Raw genomic sequence first — 13,627 nt, 5'->3', positions numbered from 1 at the left:
AGCCACCACAATGAGAAGCCCGCACACCCCAATGAAGAGTAGCTCCCGCTCACTGCAACTAGAGAAAGCCCGTGCACAGCAACGAAGACCCATCACAACCAAAAAATAAATAAATTAAAAAAAAAGTTTGGTTAGCATAAAGCAAAAATTAATTCAATGACTCACATGTAAAGTTAATAAACTCTTCTTTCTCCATGTCACTAATTTCCTAGTCTTGTGAAGGTCTGTACATTTCTATGGCTGAACAAATATGTGGAAAGTTTCTATTTGGGTTCCCAGGATGCTACATTAAGTCGGTGTCATCATTGTGATGCTTTGCTATTCAAAGTGTGATCCAAGGACAAGCAGCATTGGTATCTCTTGGGAGCTTGTTAGAAAAGCAGAATCTCAAGCCTAATGCTAGGCCTACTAAATCAGAGTGCATTTTATCAAGATCTCCAGGTGATTTGTAAGCACATTCAAGTTTAAGAAGCACTAATTACACCTTTGTGGCTCAACATCATGCCTTCCTAAACCTCTATTTTTAGGCACACTCTACTTCCTACTCTTCTGGAATCTGTAGGCTATCAGCTAGCCAATTTGGTTGTTTCTTAAATTCTAAACCTGTGACATTGTGTGCCCTATGCTGTCTCTTCCTTGTTTTGTCAGAGAAGGGACTTTTTCTTTTGCATTCCCCATATTTTTCACCTCTTTTCACTTGATGATTTTTGTTTTTGGAGACAAACCATCACTTCTAGCTTCCAGGGGACATATTCTCTCTCTGATCAACTTGAAGACTTTTTCCCATGGCATCTCTCTCAATAACATTGAGGTAATGAGGTTCTGTTTACTGCCAAATTCAATCATAAATGTGAGTTGCCACTAATATCAATATTGCTTATTTTTAAGTAGCTTTAGAGTAAAATAAAATGAAACCACAAAAAGGACTACTTGGTAGCTTTCTCTGCTGTGTTCAACTATTTGTTTTGTTTAACTTTTCATATTACAGAAATCTTGGACCTCAGAAATTTCATGTCTCTTGGCAGTAGCTATACTTTCTGTGTCTTAGTGATAAACATTCTGTTATTTTATTCTAGAACTCTAAACCAATTAAAGAAAATATTGGACATTTTCTCTTCTCTGTTTTCTTAGCTTTGTTTTTTTTTCCCCCATCTTTGTTATAAAAGGAAAAACCCCTCATGGAATATGTTGCCATTATGAAATTTAGGTATTTATATGTATATTATTTTTGTGTATGTATCAGAAATCACATTTAGAAATATTCTCTGTAAGTTACAATTAAACATTTTTAGTTGATAAGTGCCAACAACATTATGGTTTGTTTCATAAGACCTCTCTTCACTTTGCAACCATATCCTCTGTTTCTTCCTTTTCTTTAAAAAGCACACAGGATGTTGAAGAAATAAAGTGAGAGAAGTCTGCTGAAATATATTTACAACAAGCTATTGTAAATGTCATTTGTTGAATAATGTATAAAATTTCATGGCACAAGGGGCAGGATTGTCTGAAAGTAACCCCGAGAACTCACTCTTGGTTACCGAAGCACTGGGCTATCTGTAACCAGGAATCACCCTTCAACCAGTGCGAGAAGCCACACTTGAACTCAGCTTCCTATTAGACTGATGGCAATATTTTACCCTCTTGCAGGAATTACAGCTTTCTATGATCTCTGCTGTCCTCAGGTGCTGGGCAGCTAGCTTTCACAGTTACTCCCTTTAAATATATTGCATGCAGTCCAGACTGCCTAACATTTATGTTGTGTGCTTATCTCTTTGGATTAAGGTTGCCATCATGCTTGCCCTGTAAGAAAGGAGAGCAACAGTGAGGTGGGGGATCTACCCTAGAATACTGGACCAAGTGTCCATCAGATGGCCAGGGACCCTGCATACTTCCTCATGGGAAAAATGGGAAAATCAAGGGACCTGTGACTCTTCTTGTTGCTGACTCCTTGAGTTTCCTTGATAAAGCATATTCTTTAATATGATATTGTGAAATTCACCCAGAGCTCTGATGAACCTCAGGGGACCCATCTTACACAGCACATCTATTGATGATAATCAAGGCTTTGTTCTGCATACCCTGCTTTGGGAGAGTTCACACCTCAGTTTGTATATTTGTAGTATAGATTGAAGTCACTGCCATATTCCCAATTTGCCTTGGATAAAATGTCCTCCTACTGATGACTGTTAACTCATGCATTTTCTTCTCATCCATATGTCTCCCTTATTCACATCTGTCTTTGTCCAGAAAGATTCCATGATGTACTGTTCAATAATACTGTTGCTAATAGCTTAAACTTCCCCTTCTGTCTTCTTTGTGACATCTGCCAAGGACTGCAACCATAGATAAACCAACTGTCTGCATTCTCTGCATCTGGGCCTGAGCAGCCAAGCACTGCTGGAGAGAGTTACACAATAGGGCCTATTGATAGTACAAAAAAGTAATTAAAGTAACTTCAAACTGTACAGCAATCCTGTAATGATTGTCAGTCAAGCTCTCTCCCACTTTCCATAATGATTATTTTCAGGCTTCTTCAAACCTTCTTCCTCTCATCACCCATGATTCTCAGAATATGATATTGATTTTTATTTTATAGAGAAAATAGAGGCCCTTAAATGAGAACTGCATCACCTGTCCCATTATCTGTCCATACTATTCTAGTTTCCTTCGGTTACAGTATGGGTGTAATTATTTTTGCTAAGGCTAAACACTCCTCTGGTACTTTTATTTTACTCACTCCCACCTTCTAAGGTACCTGAAATTATGGATTATCTTTTGTCTGAATATTCAAACTCTCTTCAATTGGAGCTTTTAAAAACAGGATCAAGTATCTCCCAATTAAGAGAAAGAAAGAGAGGAAAGGGAAGAGAGAGAGAAATTTTCTCTAGATTTCTTCATTCCCTTCTAGTTACTGCCCTATTTCCTCTGTTCAAATTTTTTAAAAACGGTTTCTATTTCTTTCCGCCTAGTCATTTCTAAGCCTTTTCCAATCTAACTTCTGCCTACATTGCTCCATCTCAGGATTTCTTAACCTTGGCACTACTGGCATTTTAGGCCAATGTTTTATATTTGCGACACTGTCCTGCACATTTTAGGATGTTTAGCAGCATCCCTGGTCTTTATTCACTAGGTACCTGTAGTAGCTCTCTCCCTGCAGCTGTGACAACCAAAAATGTTTTCAGGCATTACCAAATGACCCCTGCAAAGCAAAATTGCCTCTGGTTGAGAATTGTTGCCCTATTCCCATGGCCCCTGTTAGGTTACCAATGACTTTCACGATGCTAAATCTCGTTTCTTATCTGACTTGGTAGCTCAGTCGTATCTGAAATTGCTAACATCTCCTGCCTTGTAACATTTTTCTCTTGCCTCTATTGACAACACTCTTTTGATTTTCCTTTTACCTCTCAGATTGTTCTTTTTTCTTCCTTCCTTCCTGTTTTCCTTCCTTTCTCTCTTTCACTCTTTCTTTCTTTCCTTTCTCTCCCTCTCTCCTCTCCCCCAAACCCCTTCTTTTTCTCTTTCTTTAAATCTTTTTAGGCTCATCCTCTGCCAATTGACAATTAAATGTTGGCACTCTCTTCTACTCTGCTCTTTTTCTGGGGACTCTCATCCCCATGCAGAGCTTTAATATTCACCTTTATACTTGTGCGTCAAGCTTTGATGAACTAGCTTCAGTATGGTGAACAGGTCAACCCTCCCACCACCAGCAACAACAAAAAGCTGGATACAATAGTTTATCCATAGCTTGTGAGTCTTTACGTGACAGCCTTCTCTTTGAGAGGAAACAAAAAATCTGCTTCTAGCTCTACCTTTTGAAGTAGAAAACTAGCTCTTAATCAGAATAACATAGATAAAGATGAGTGAAATTCTTTAAATTGGCCTAGGTGGGCCTAAATGATCTGCCTCCACCCTTACCTCTCATAGCTCTCTACCCTCCCCAATCTCATCCTCCATCATCATCCCTCCTGTGTTCCTGCTTGAGGCAACTAGCTGTGGTTCAGTCCTTTGTTCATGCTCTACCACAGGGCTATTTTATTTGTTGCTCTCTCTGCCAAGAAGACTCCTCTCACCCATCTCTGCAACTTAACCTATCCTTCCAACCTCAACTCAAGCAGACTTCCTCAGGGAGCCTTCCTTGTTCTTCCTGACCAGCTCCCACTCCCCATTATGGAGGCCTTTAATGGCCTTTGTATATCTCTTTCTTACTGCATAGTACAGTAGCAGTTTTGCATTTACTTGTGTGATTAGTGAGGTGAGTACAGTTGAGCAAGGGTTTTCAAACCAAGACTGCTTGGCTTGGAATCTTGGGTCTTAAATTCTTGGTGCCTCAGTTTCCTTATCTTTAACATGGGGATATTAATAGAACCTATTTTAAGGGTTGTTGTGAGTCTTAAATGATTTAGTGTATATACAATGCTTAGAACAGGGCCTGGAACATAGTAAGCACTATGTAAATATCGGTTGTAATTTTAAAAATTTAATTATAATCTGTCTCTTCCACCACCCCCCCCCATTTTGTGAAAGTTTATTTGCAGGATAAATTCCTAAAAGTCAAATTACTCATAGAATTAGATACACATGTATTATCACAGTTGTCACATCTACCAAAAAGTTATTCCAGTTTCTAATCCCATTAATGGTTATGTAGAAATATCAGTTTCTCTTATAATTTTATTTATTTCTAAGGAATTTAAGAAAGATTAGCATAACCTTTTTTTTAAAAACATCTTTATTGGAGTATAATTGCTTTACAATGCTGTGTTAGTTTCTGCTTTATAACAAAGTGAATCAGCTATACATATACATGTATCACCATATCTCCTCCCTCTTGTGTCTCCCTCCCACACTCTCTATCCCACCCCTCTAGGTGGTCACATATCTTCTACTTTTATGCTCATTTTTTTTTCTCAGTGCCAACACAGTTCATGACACATTGCAGGCATGCAGTAACTGTCAGTAATGTATAAATTAAAGAGTTTGGGAAAAAGAAATGCCATATAAATACAAAGCACATTTGTATAGATGAAAAAGTAGAGATTCTGCATTGTGTTTTTAAAAATAATTCTACTATAGTCATTCACTGTTTTTACTTGCACAACCTATGCTAGAAGGGAAATAGGTTCTTTTTTAATTCTAGGAGAATTCAAACAATATTTTATGCTGGGTGAATTCATTCTAACACAATCAGCGAAATCAGAGCCTTTGAGTTAAAAATATTACTCAAATATTTTATATTTGAAGAATATATTCAAATTCAAATTCCTATATTAAATACACAAGAAGTAGACATAATTTTTCATAACAAACCTTGAAAACAAACATCTTAGTCTCGGAGGTTAAGGATTATGTAATAAAGAATCATTTTAGTTTTTAAAATATCGCATAAGATCTTGTAAACAAACTTTTAAGGACTCAAGTTTTTGATGACAAGGTACCAAATAAATATAAATCTGACAAGTAAACCTGGTTCTGCAAGCATGCATATGAGATTATTTGGTATGGAGGTTGCTGGGTTCTTTGACTCATTATTAATTATTAGACATTAATAACTGAGAAAAACCATGCCACATGAGCAATGATAGTTCAATGGAAAAAATCTAAACCCAAGAAGAGATATTGATAAAGTAGTATGTTGTCATTTGTGTTAGTCAGCTCAGGCTGTCATGACAAAATACCACAGACTGGGTGGCTTAAACAACAGAAATGTATTTCTCACAGTTCTGGAGGCTGGGCAGTCTAAGATCAAGGTGTCAACTGATTTTATTCCTGGTGAGAGCTCTTTCCTTTGTTTGCAGACAGCTATCTTCTCACTGTGTCTTCACATGGTGGAGAGAGAGAGCTCTGGGGTTTCTTCCTTATAAGGGTACCAGCCCTGTCAGATTAGGGCCCTACCCTTATGATCTCATTTAACCTTTATCACTTCCTCACAAGCTCTGTCTCTAAATAGTCACATTGGCGTTTGGGGCTTCAACATTTGAATTTTTGAGAAAACACAAACATTCAGTCCATAACATCATTCAAAAGAAGGAGAGAATATTTTTATTGGGGTGAATATACCAAAAACTTGCAGAAGAGGCTTTTGAAATTGACTTTAAAGGGTTTGAACTTGCAGAGTGCGAAGGGAAATTATACCATGATCTCAATATTATATGTGGAAAGCAGAAGGGATGTAGGATCTGTGTAAGGCTAGTGATGATTTCAATTTGATTGGTTTTCTAGTATGTGAGGAGAAAATGAGTGAATTTCAGGTCATTGAGAAATTTGAATGATGAGTTATGAAGTTTGTACTTTATTCCGTGAGCAATAGGAACCCACTGTTTTAAAAAGGAGTAATATGATCAGAGCTGTTCTCAAAGAATATTAATCTACAGAAACTTCAAGGGGCTGAAATTGGCAGTTTAGTACTGGTCTGGTTAGGAGGCTATATTAATAGTCAGGAAAGAGGTAATCAGAGCCTGAGCTATAATAGTGGTAGCAGGTATTCACTCATGGGTCAAACATTGACCTTTCTCAATAGGCCAGCATTCTAATGGAAAAACATGCAAATAAACTAGTAATTGATATAATGGGATAAATGCTAGAATAAGATTCAATTCACCAGAAACATATAACAATATTAAACTTGTGTATACCTAATAAAACATACTCAATATTTACAAAGCAAAAGTGGATAGAACTACAGGGAGAAACTGATAAATCTATAATTACAGTAGACTATTTCAACATATATCACAAAATTAATGATAGATTAAGCAGATAAAATAGAAAAGACACAGAAGGTTTGAATAATGGGAGTAACAGTATCAATGTTGGCTCGAATCAGAGAACAGTATAGCCTTGGAGAATAATATATCCAGCAACCAGAGAATATATATTAATGCTGTTTCTCCTTTTCCCTTGCCCAAATTCTCTTTTACAGTTACCATTTCCCAACTTTTCAAAAGAAATACCTCTTATCCACCCAAATCTTCTATGATGCATCACCCTGGGGTGCAGAATCTTCAGAGGAACAATCAACATATTGGTATTGGAGAAGCCTCTTATAATCATAAACTTTTCGTAGACCATTGTCTTTTCCTGCCTAATATGAATGTCTAGTAAGTTTGAGGCACGGCATTAGTAAAGGGGTAGTTTGACCCTTTGGGGGATGTTCCAGATTCAATAGCGTGGGACAGTTGGTGCAGTGACAATTGTTGTTTTTGTTGTTTGATTAACTTACCTCTTTCATATTCTCACTATTATCAAATAATGAGTTACTCTTGAGGGAGTCATATCAGAGCAGCACTCTCACGTGGTAAGTGAGAAGGGGGGTCAAGGAGACCTGGCAGAGCTGTCCCCAGGGCTGTGACCCCCATGCCAGAGCTTTAGCCTGGCCAGTCAAAGGGCTAGAGTCTCTAAGGGCTTGCCCTGGCAAGAAGCACCTCCTGAGAAAGAAACTGGGAGGAAATTGTGGATGTGGCTTAACCAGTAACTTCCACTAACAATGAAGCAGAAAGTAGCTTTTCTAAACTATCAATGATAAAATGTACAAACTATGTTGAAGAAAAATCTCGATTATCTTTTTCCCATAGAAAATGGTATAAAAAGGCATTGTCATTTGAAGAGATGATTAAAAGTATTGAGCCAGAAAGTGTAGAAAAATTGTTATAGAGATATTAATTAATATTGTTATTGATATTGTTATACTTTTCTAGGTTATATGGTGTTTGTGGAATTTATCGTCCTTTTAAAATGCATAATTTGTCATGATTTTATTCTCATGTTACATAAATATTTACTTTTCCACCTAATTTTTTAAATTTATAATGTTGTCTTCTTTTTTAAAAGGGGTCTGCACCTCATGTTATATAGGCTTCAGGCTAACAAAACCTGAAACCATCCTTGGACCTGATCCTTTTTCTATTTCTCTTCCTCTTTGTCTTTCTGTTTTTCTCATCATTCCTTTCCATGCTCTTAAAAAAGTAGGACCTATACTAATATATAAGGAATGTAGAACAAAATTAAAAAAAAAAGTCACCTATGATATAGTACCCTAAACTTCAGAAAACCAGCTTTATTAAATCAAGTTCTCCCTCTCTGATGTTAATATATTGTTCTAATTATGAGATGCAAAATATATGCTTAATATATTTAAAATTTTACTAACAAAACTTTCATTCTCATCTACTTATGTATAAAAATAAGATTTTTTAGTGCTATAAATATAAATGAAAAACAGGAATAGCTAAATCCTGACTCATTCTAGTAATAAGGTAATATTAACCCAAGGATAAATAAACTTTTAAACATATTAAAAAACATTAGATGGTCAACTTAAAATATTCGTGAAGGATACATAGTTTTTCAAATTTCTTTTACATGTATACAGGAAAAAACATTTGGAGACAACTGATCTAGACAAATAAATATGGAAGGCTATAGAAATCAATCATGCAACTCCTTTAAGGGAGCTGCCATCTATTTTTAACTGCCCGGTTGGCATATTTCAGCAGACAGCTGCATCAAATGGATGGAGGCTGCCTGAGGGTGTGAAGAACATTGCATTGGCTCACTTATTTTCAGTTGTGAAATCTTTACAAACCCTAATATTTAAAAAAGTAATTGAGGCTAACGTTTTTATAATTTGGGGTGGAAATAGCTCCCATAAGTGATATAGAACAGAACATGAGGCTCTACAGGCCTATACTGGCAGCAGTTCTGGCTCTACAGGCCTATACTGGCAGCAGTTCTGGTCCATTTCCCTCAAGGGAAACGGTACGCGGACCCTCCTTTTATTTGTCCAGAAATCCTTGTGTACTTATTATCAGTACCTAGGAGCAAGTGAGAGTGAGGTTGGGATTGATCCATACCACCTTGATGCTGTCTTGTTGACGTCTGCCCTGGAGGTACCTGTCTTCAATTCAGAAGTTTTCCCTGCATAACTGGGGCTAAATCCCTTGCTTTAGGGCTGCCTAGGAGCTGGAGCACCAGCAGTAGCTGATTTATGAGGATAGGCAATCTCACTTCCCTCATGCTATTCTTATAGAAAAGGAGTCTATTCAAACTGACCATGACTCCAGAATCATTGTTCTTTTCATTTCTTCCCCCAACCATTTTCCCAAGGGTTGAATCTATCAGATCTATCCAGGAGAGCATTAAGACAGTTAATTGAAAAGATCATTAAGCCTGCAAGAAGCAGGAGAGGGGCATTTAATTCTCAGTTGGATGCTTACTGAGTCACAGAACACGTAGGTCTCCCCTGGAGCTGTCATGGAAGTATGGTGATGAAATTATTAGGAGAACTTGGCTTGTACCCTCTGGAATTTGGGGCAAACATGAATATAGAGACTGGTGCCTATTTCTAGTCTAGAGATTTCTGAGGGAGTCTCTCTGGAATATCCCAGACTTATGCGGCTTGAGGAGACTGTGGCAGAATATACATAAAGAAAGAAGGAGACAATCCCTTATCACATCCATCTGAAGAGGACCCGGAAATTCTTGAGTCTTCTCAGAAAGAAGCATTAGACAAAAAGGAAAACATGGGTTGCCAATAGGAAGATAAATTTGCTCTTCTGTACCTCACTGGCTTATAATTACCTAGAATTTTCTGGCATCTACTGCCACCGTGTGGGTATTTACATTTATTGAATTCAAGTGAGTATTTTCCCGTAAAGGCTTGTCCTAAGCCAAAATACAAAGAATTTTAAGTGTGTTTTAGTGCTCTTCACCTCAGATTGTCTCCTAAGTCCCCTCTAGGTTCCCTGTCCTTTCAGACTCACAATGAGGTTCCATCATTAAATACTCTTCTCTTTTGTAGCACTGTGTTAAAGCAGTACTAAAGTCATGCTGCTGATACCTCAATGACTTTGAGTTTTTGATAAATCAGTTTGAGGCAGAGAAACTCTAAAATGATCCCCAATTATCTGTTTCCTGGTATTGGTGCCATGTAACCATTTTACCTTTACTGTGGGTGGGATCTGTGTCTAGCTTCTAACCAACAGACTATGGCAGAGGTGATGGGGTGTCACTTCCATACTTACATTACATAGCACTAAAACTTCCATGTTGCTAGGAGACTCCTCTGACTGCCTTCTGGGCTTGCATGCATGAAGCAAGCATCCACGTATGGGAGGCCCAGTGAAAAGGAACTGAGAGCAGCTACTGGCTGTCAGCAGGCAAGAAACTGAGGTCCCCAGCCCAACAGGACATAGATCATTGAATCCTGCTAACAAGCATGTGAAATTGGGAGCAGATCCCTCTTCAGTTGAGCTTTCAGATGAGATGCCAGAAACCTTGATTGCGGCATCATGAGAGACCCTGAAACAGAGGACCTGGTTAAACTATGCCCAGATTCTGTGAGATGATACATGTGTGTTGTTTTTAGACACTAAATGTGTGCTAATTTGTTATATGACAATAGATAATGAGTACACAGTTCTTTGGTTTTGCTTACATTACTCCCCCCTTCACAGGACTGCAATATAAGTCCTTGGAGATTGTTCTTGGCAGTAAATATAATTGACCATCACCACTCTGTGCTCAGAATTATCCTTCTCTTCCCACCAAAACTCTGTTACCGAATCAGCTTGTTTTGCCTGATTCCTTTGGGAAAATTTCTCTCTCAGGTAATACCTGAGCTCCTCACACAAAGAGAGCTCCATGGGTTCTGCCTATGTCATTCCCCAAACAAGCTTGGACAGGCTTAAATCCAGCAGTGGCACAACTTGGCTTAAAGCTGAGAGCTCACAGCTTGTCAGATAATTTGTCAACTTCAAGATGTATTACACTATTGTGGCTATAGTTATTAGATTGATATTAAACTTTATTCTTAATTTAAAAAATGTTTCATACCCCATGAAACACTTGACTATGGGTAGGAAAGTGGTGCTAAAAGGCAAGGGTAGGGACAGGGAATGACTCCCTGTCATTATAGACCATTAACTTGATCCCAAAATACAACCTCGAGTTTTTTTATAAGTACACTAAATTTCATCTATGTTATTGTAGAGCCAATTATGCTATGTCAAAGGCATGCCTCTGATAAGCCAATCTGATAAATATAAAAGAAGTTAACCTGTAGTAATCAGTTATTTATTAATCTAAGCTGCCCCTAGTGATTAGCATTTGGTCTCATAAAACATCTTTTAGTTTATCCATTCTAAATTTTTCTAGAGGCTTATCATCTAGCTCTGAAGTTTCTAGAATTTAATTTATATCTCTTTTTGAAAACCAGTATTTATTTAGCTCTGGTATAGAGGCTTACATAAACTTAAACTCAGAAAGTACTATATTATCTTTTCAGCATAATTGAAACAAGCTTGTCTGTGGGGCACTGCAAAGAGTTTTCAATGGTGAGTGCAAAGAGTGTGTCTAAGTAGCAAATTATGCCAGAGAGGTAAGCAGAAATCATATTCTAGAGGGCTTTGAGTGTTATGCTATAGAGCTTGGACTTGATAGTGAAAACAGAAGATTTTCAATATGGAAAATATTTTAAACAGGAAAAGATTTTAATCAAGGAAATGATATAATGATTTATACTTTAGAAAAATACATACAAACCAGTGTAGTAGATGGATTTAGAGGGGTACAAGACTGGAGGCATGGGGACCAGCTAGGAGGCAAGAAGCAACGAGGGCCTGAATTAAGATAGAGGGGGTAGAAAAACATGGAAGCATATGAACAATATTTTGAAGGTAGGATAGTATTGATTTGATGATCAATAAAATGTAGAGGATAAGTGAAAGGAGACTATGATGGGCATCAGGTTTCTAGCTTGGATAATGGGTATTTGGAAAAATAGATTTGTTAGGGGAACTGCTGACTGAAACTGCCCACCCTGGCCAGGTATGATAGTAACCGCTTGCATGAAATATCTTACAACAGGAGGTTCTGGTAAGGAATGTGGAACTAACAAGCTATCACCAACCAGAAGAATTCGGGAAGGGTCAAAAGGAGAGAGGAGACACCAGTCTGTAGGTCCTATCAACCTCCTAGAATCCTTCTCACTGGCATCCATCTTGGCTGAGCGATGTACCCACCACCAGAAAGGACCCTGAGTCAGAATGATTGGCCAGAGACAACCTGGAAACTAACCCCATCACCATAAAACCCACCTGCAAGCCACGTGGCAGAGCATTTCTCCTGGGCTTGCTTACACTCCTGCTCTCCACCCGGGTGCCCCCTTCCCAATAAATTCTCTTGCCAGAATGTGTATCTCCTCAGACAATACATTTCTGGGGTTAGACAAGAGCCCATTCTTGGGCCCCGGAACAGATTCGTTTCCTGCAACAGATTTGTGTGTGGAAGTCTGAGGAAGCTTAATGTTTAAGAAGTCCTAAACTTTAAGAGTATAGATAGAAGTCCATGGAGGAGGCTGAGATCAGGATGCCTCGGCCATCAGAGGAAAACTAGGAGAAGGTGGAGTCACAGTAGCTAAGAAAATATCTAGAGAACTGGAGTGACCCATAGTATTCAATGCCACATGGAAATCACGTAAGATGAAAGTTATCTTTTGAGGTGGAAAAGGCTGTGAATAGAGCATGTCTGAAGGTGGGAGATAGTAAGAGTTCAATTGTGGACATGCTGAGGTTGAGATGTCTATTAGAGATCATAGAACATATGAACTGAGAGTTCGGCAGAGAGGTTAGAGCTAAAGATGTAACTTTAAGAATTGTGGACATAGAGATGTGTTTATACTCATGAGATGGAATAGAATCTCCAATGGAAAGACTGTAAGGTGAGGAGGTGTCCAAGAACTGAAGCCTAAGGTATCCCAACATTAAGAGGTCATGGGCACACAGCAGATGAGAAGCAAGGCAAAAACCCACCAGACCTAACAAATGAAGAGGAAATAGGCAGTCTACCTGAAAAAGAATTCAGAATAATGATAGTAAAGATGATCCAAAATCTTGGAAATAGAATGGAGAAAATACAAGAAATGTTTAACAAGGACCTAGAAGAACTAAAGAGCAAACAAACAGTGATGAACAACACAATAAATGAAATTAAAAATTCTCTAGAAGGGATCAATAGCAGAATAACTCAGTCAGAAGAACGGATAAGTGACCTAGAAGATAAAATAGTGGAAATAACTACTGCAGAGCAGAATAAAGAAAAAAGAATGAAAAGAATTGAGAACAGTCTTAGAGACCTCTGGGACAACATTAAATGCACCAACATTCGAATTATAGGGGTCCCAGAAGAAGAAGAGAAAAAGAAAGGGACTGAGAAAATATTTGAAGAGATTATAGTTGAAAACTTCCCTAATATGGGAAAGGAAATAGTTAATCAAGTCCAGGAAGCACAGAGAGTCCCATACAGCATAAATCCAAGGAGAAAAATGCCAAGACACATATTAATCAGATTATCAAAAATTAAATACAAAATATTAAAAGCAGCAAGGGAAAAACAACAAATAACATAAAAGGGAATCCCCATAAGGTTAACAGCTGATCTTTCAGCAGAAACTGTAAGCCAGAAGGGAGTGGCAGGACAGATTTGAGTGAAGGGGAAAAACCTACAACCAAGATTACTCTACCCAGCAAGGATCTCATTCAGATTTGAGGGAGAAATTAAAACCTTTACAGACAAGAAAAAGCTAAGAGAATTCAGCACCACCAAACCAGCTTTACAACAAATGCTATAGGAA

The 13,627-nt window shown here is 37.9% G+C and overlaps 1 protein-coding gene across 3 annotated transcripts in view; it reads left to right on the top strand.

Annotated features, from left to right (window-relative positions):
• The window catches only part of FRRS1 (ferric chelate reductase 1), a 94,704-nt gene that overhangs the window by 14,289 nt on the left and 66,788 nt on the right, over positions 1 to 13,627 (top strand). Inside the window, exon 2 of one of the 3 annotated variants that reach the window (XM_060090179.1) lies at positions 6,920 to 7,024. The exons of 1 other annotated variant lie outside the window; for it this stretch is intronic. The gene's annotated coding sequence lies outside the window, so the exon portion shown is untranslated. Of the gene's footprint in view, positions 1 to 6,919; positions 7,098 to 13,627 lie in introns of those variants that run through there. One more of the 3 variants, XM_060090182.1, reaches the window with a different exon arrangement.

The sequence above is a fragment of the Mesoplodon densirostris genome, chromosome 2 (genome assembly GCF_025265405.1).
Source record: "Mesoplodon densirostris isolate mMesDen1 chromosome 2, mMesDen1 primary haplotype, whole genome shotgun sequence".
Lineage (NCBI taxonomy): Eukaryota > Metazoa > Chordata > Mammalia > Artiodactyla > Ziphiidae > Mesoplodon > Mesoplodon densirostris.
This window is presented reverse-complemented; position numbering and strand designations above follow the sequence as displayed.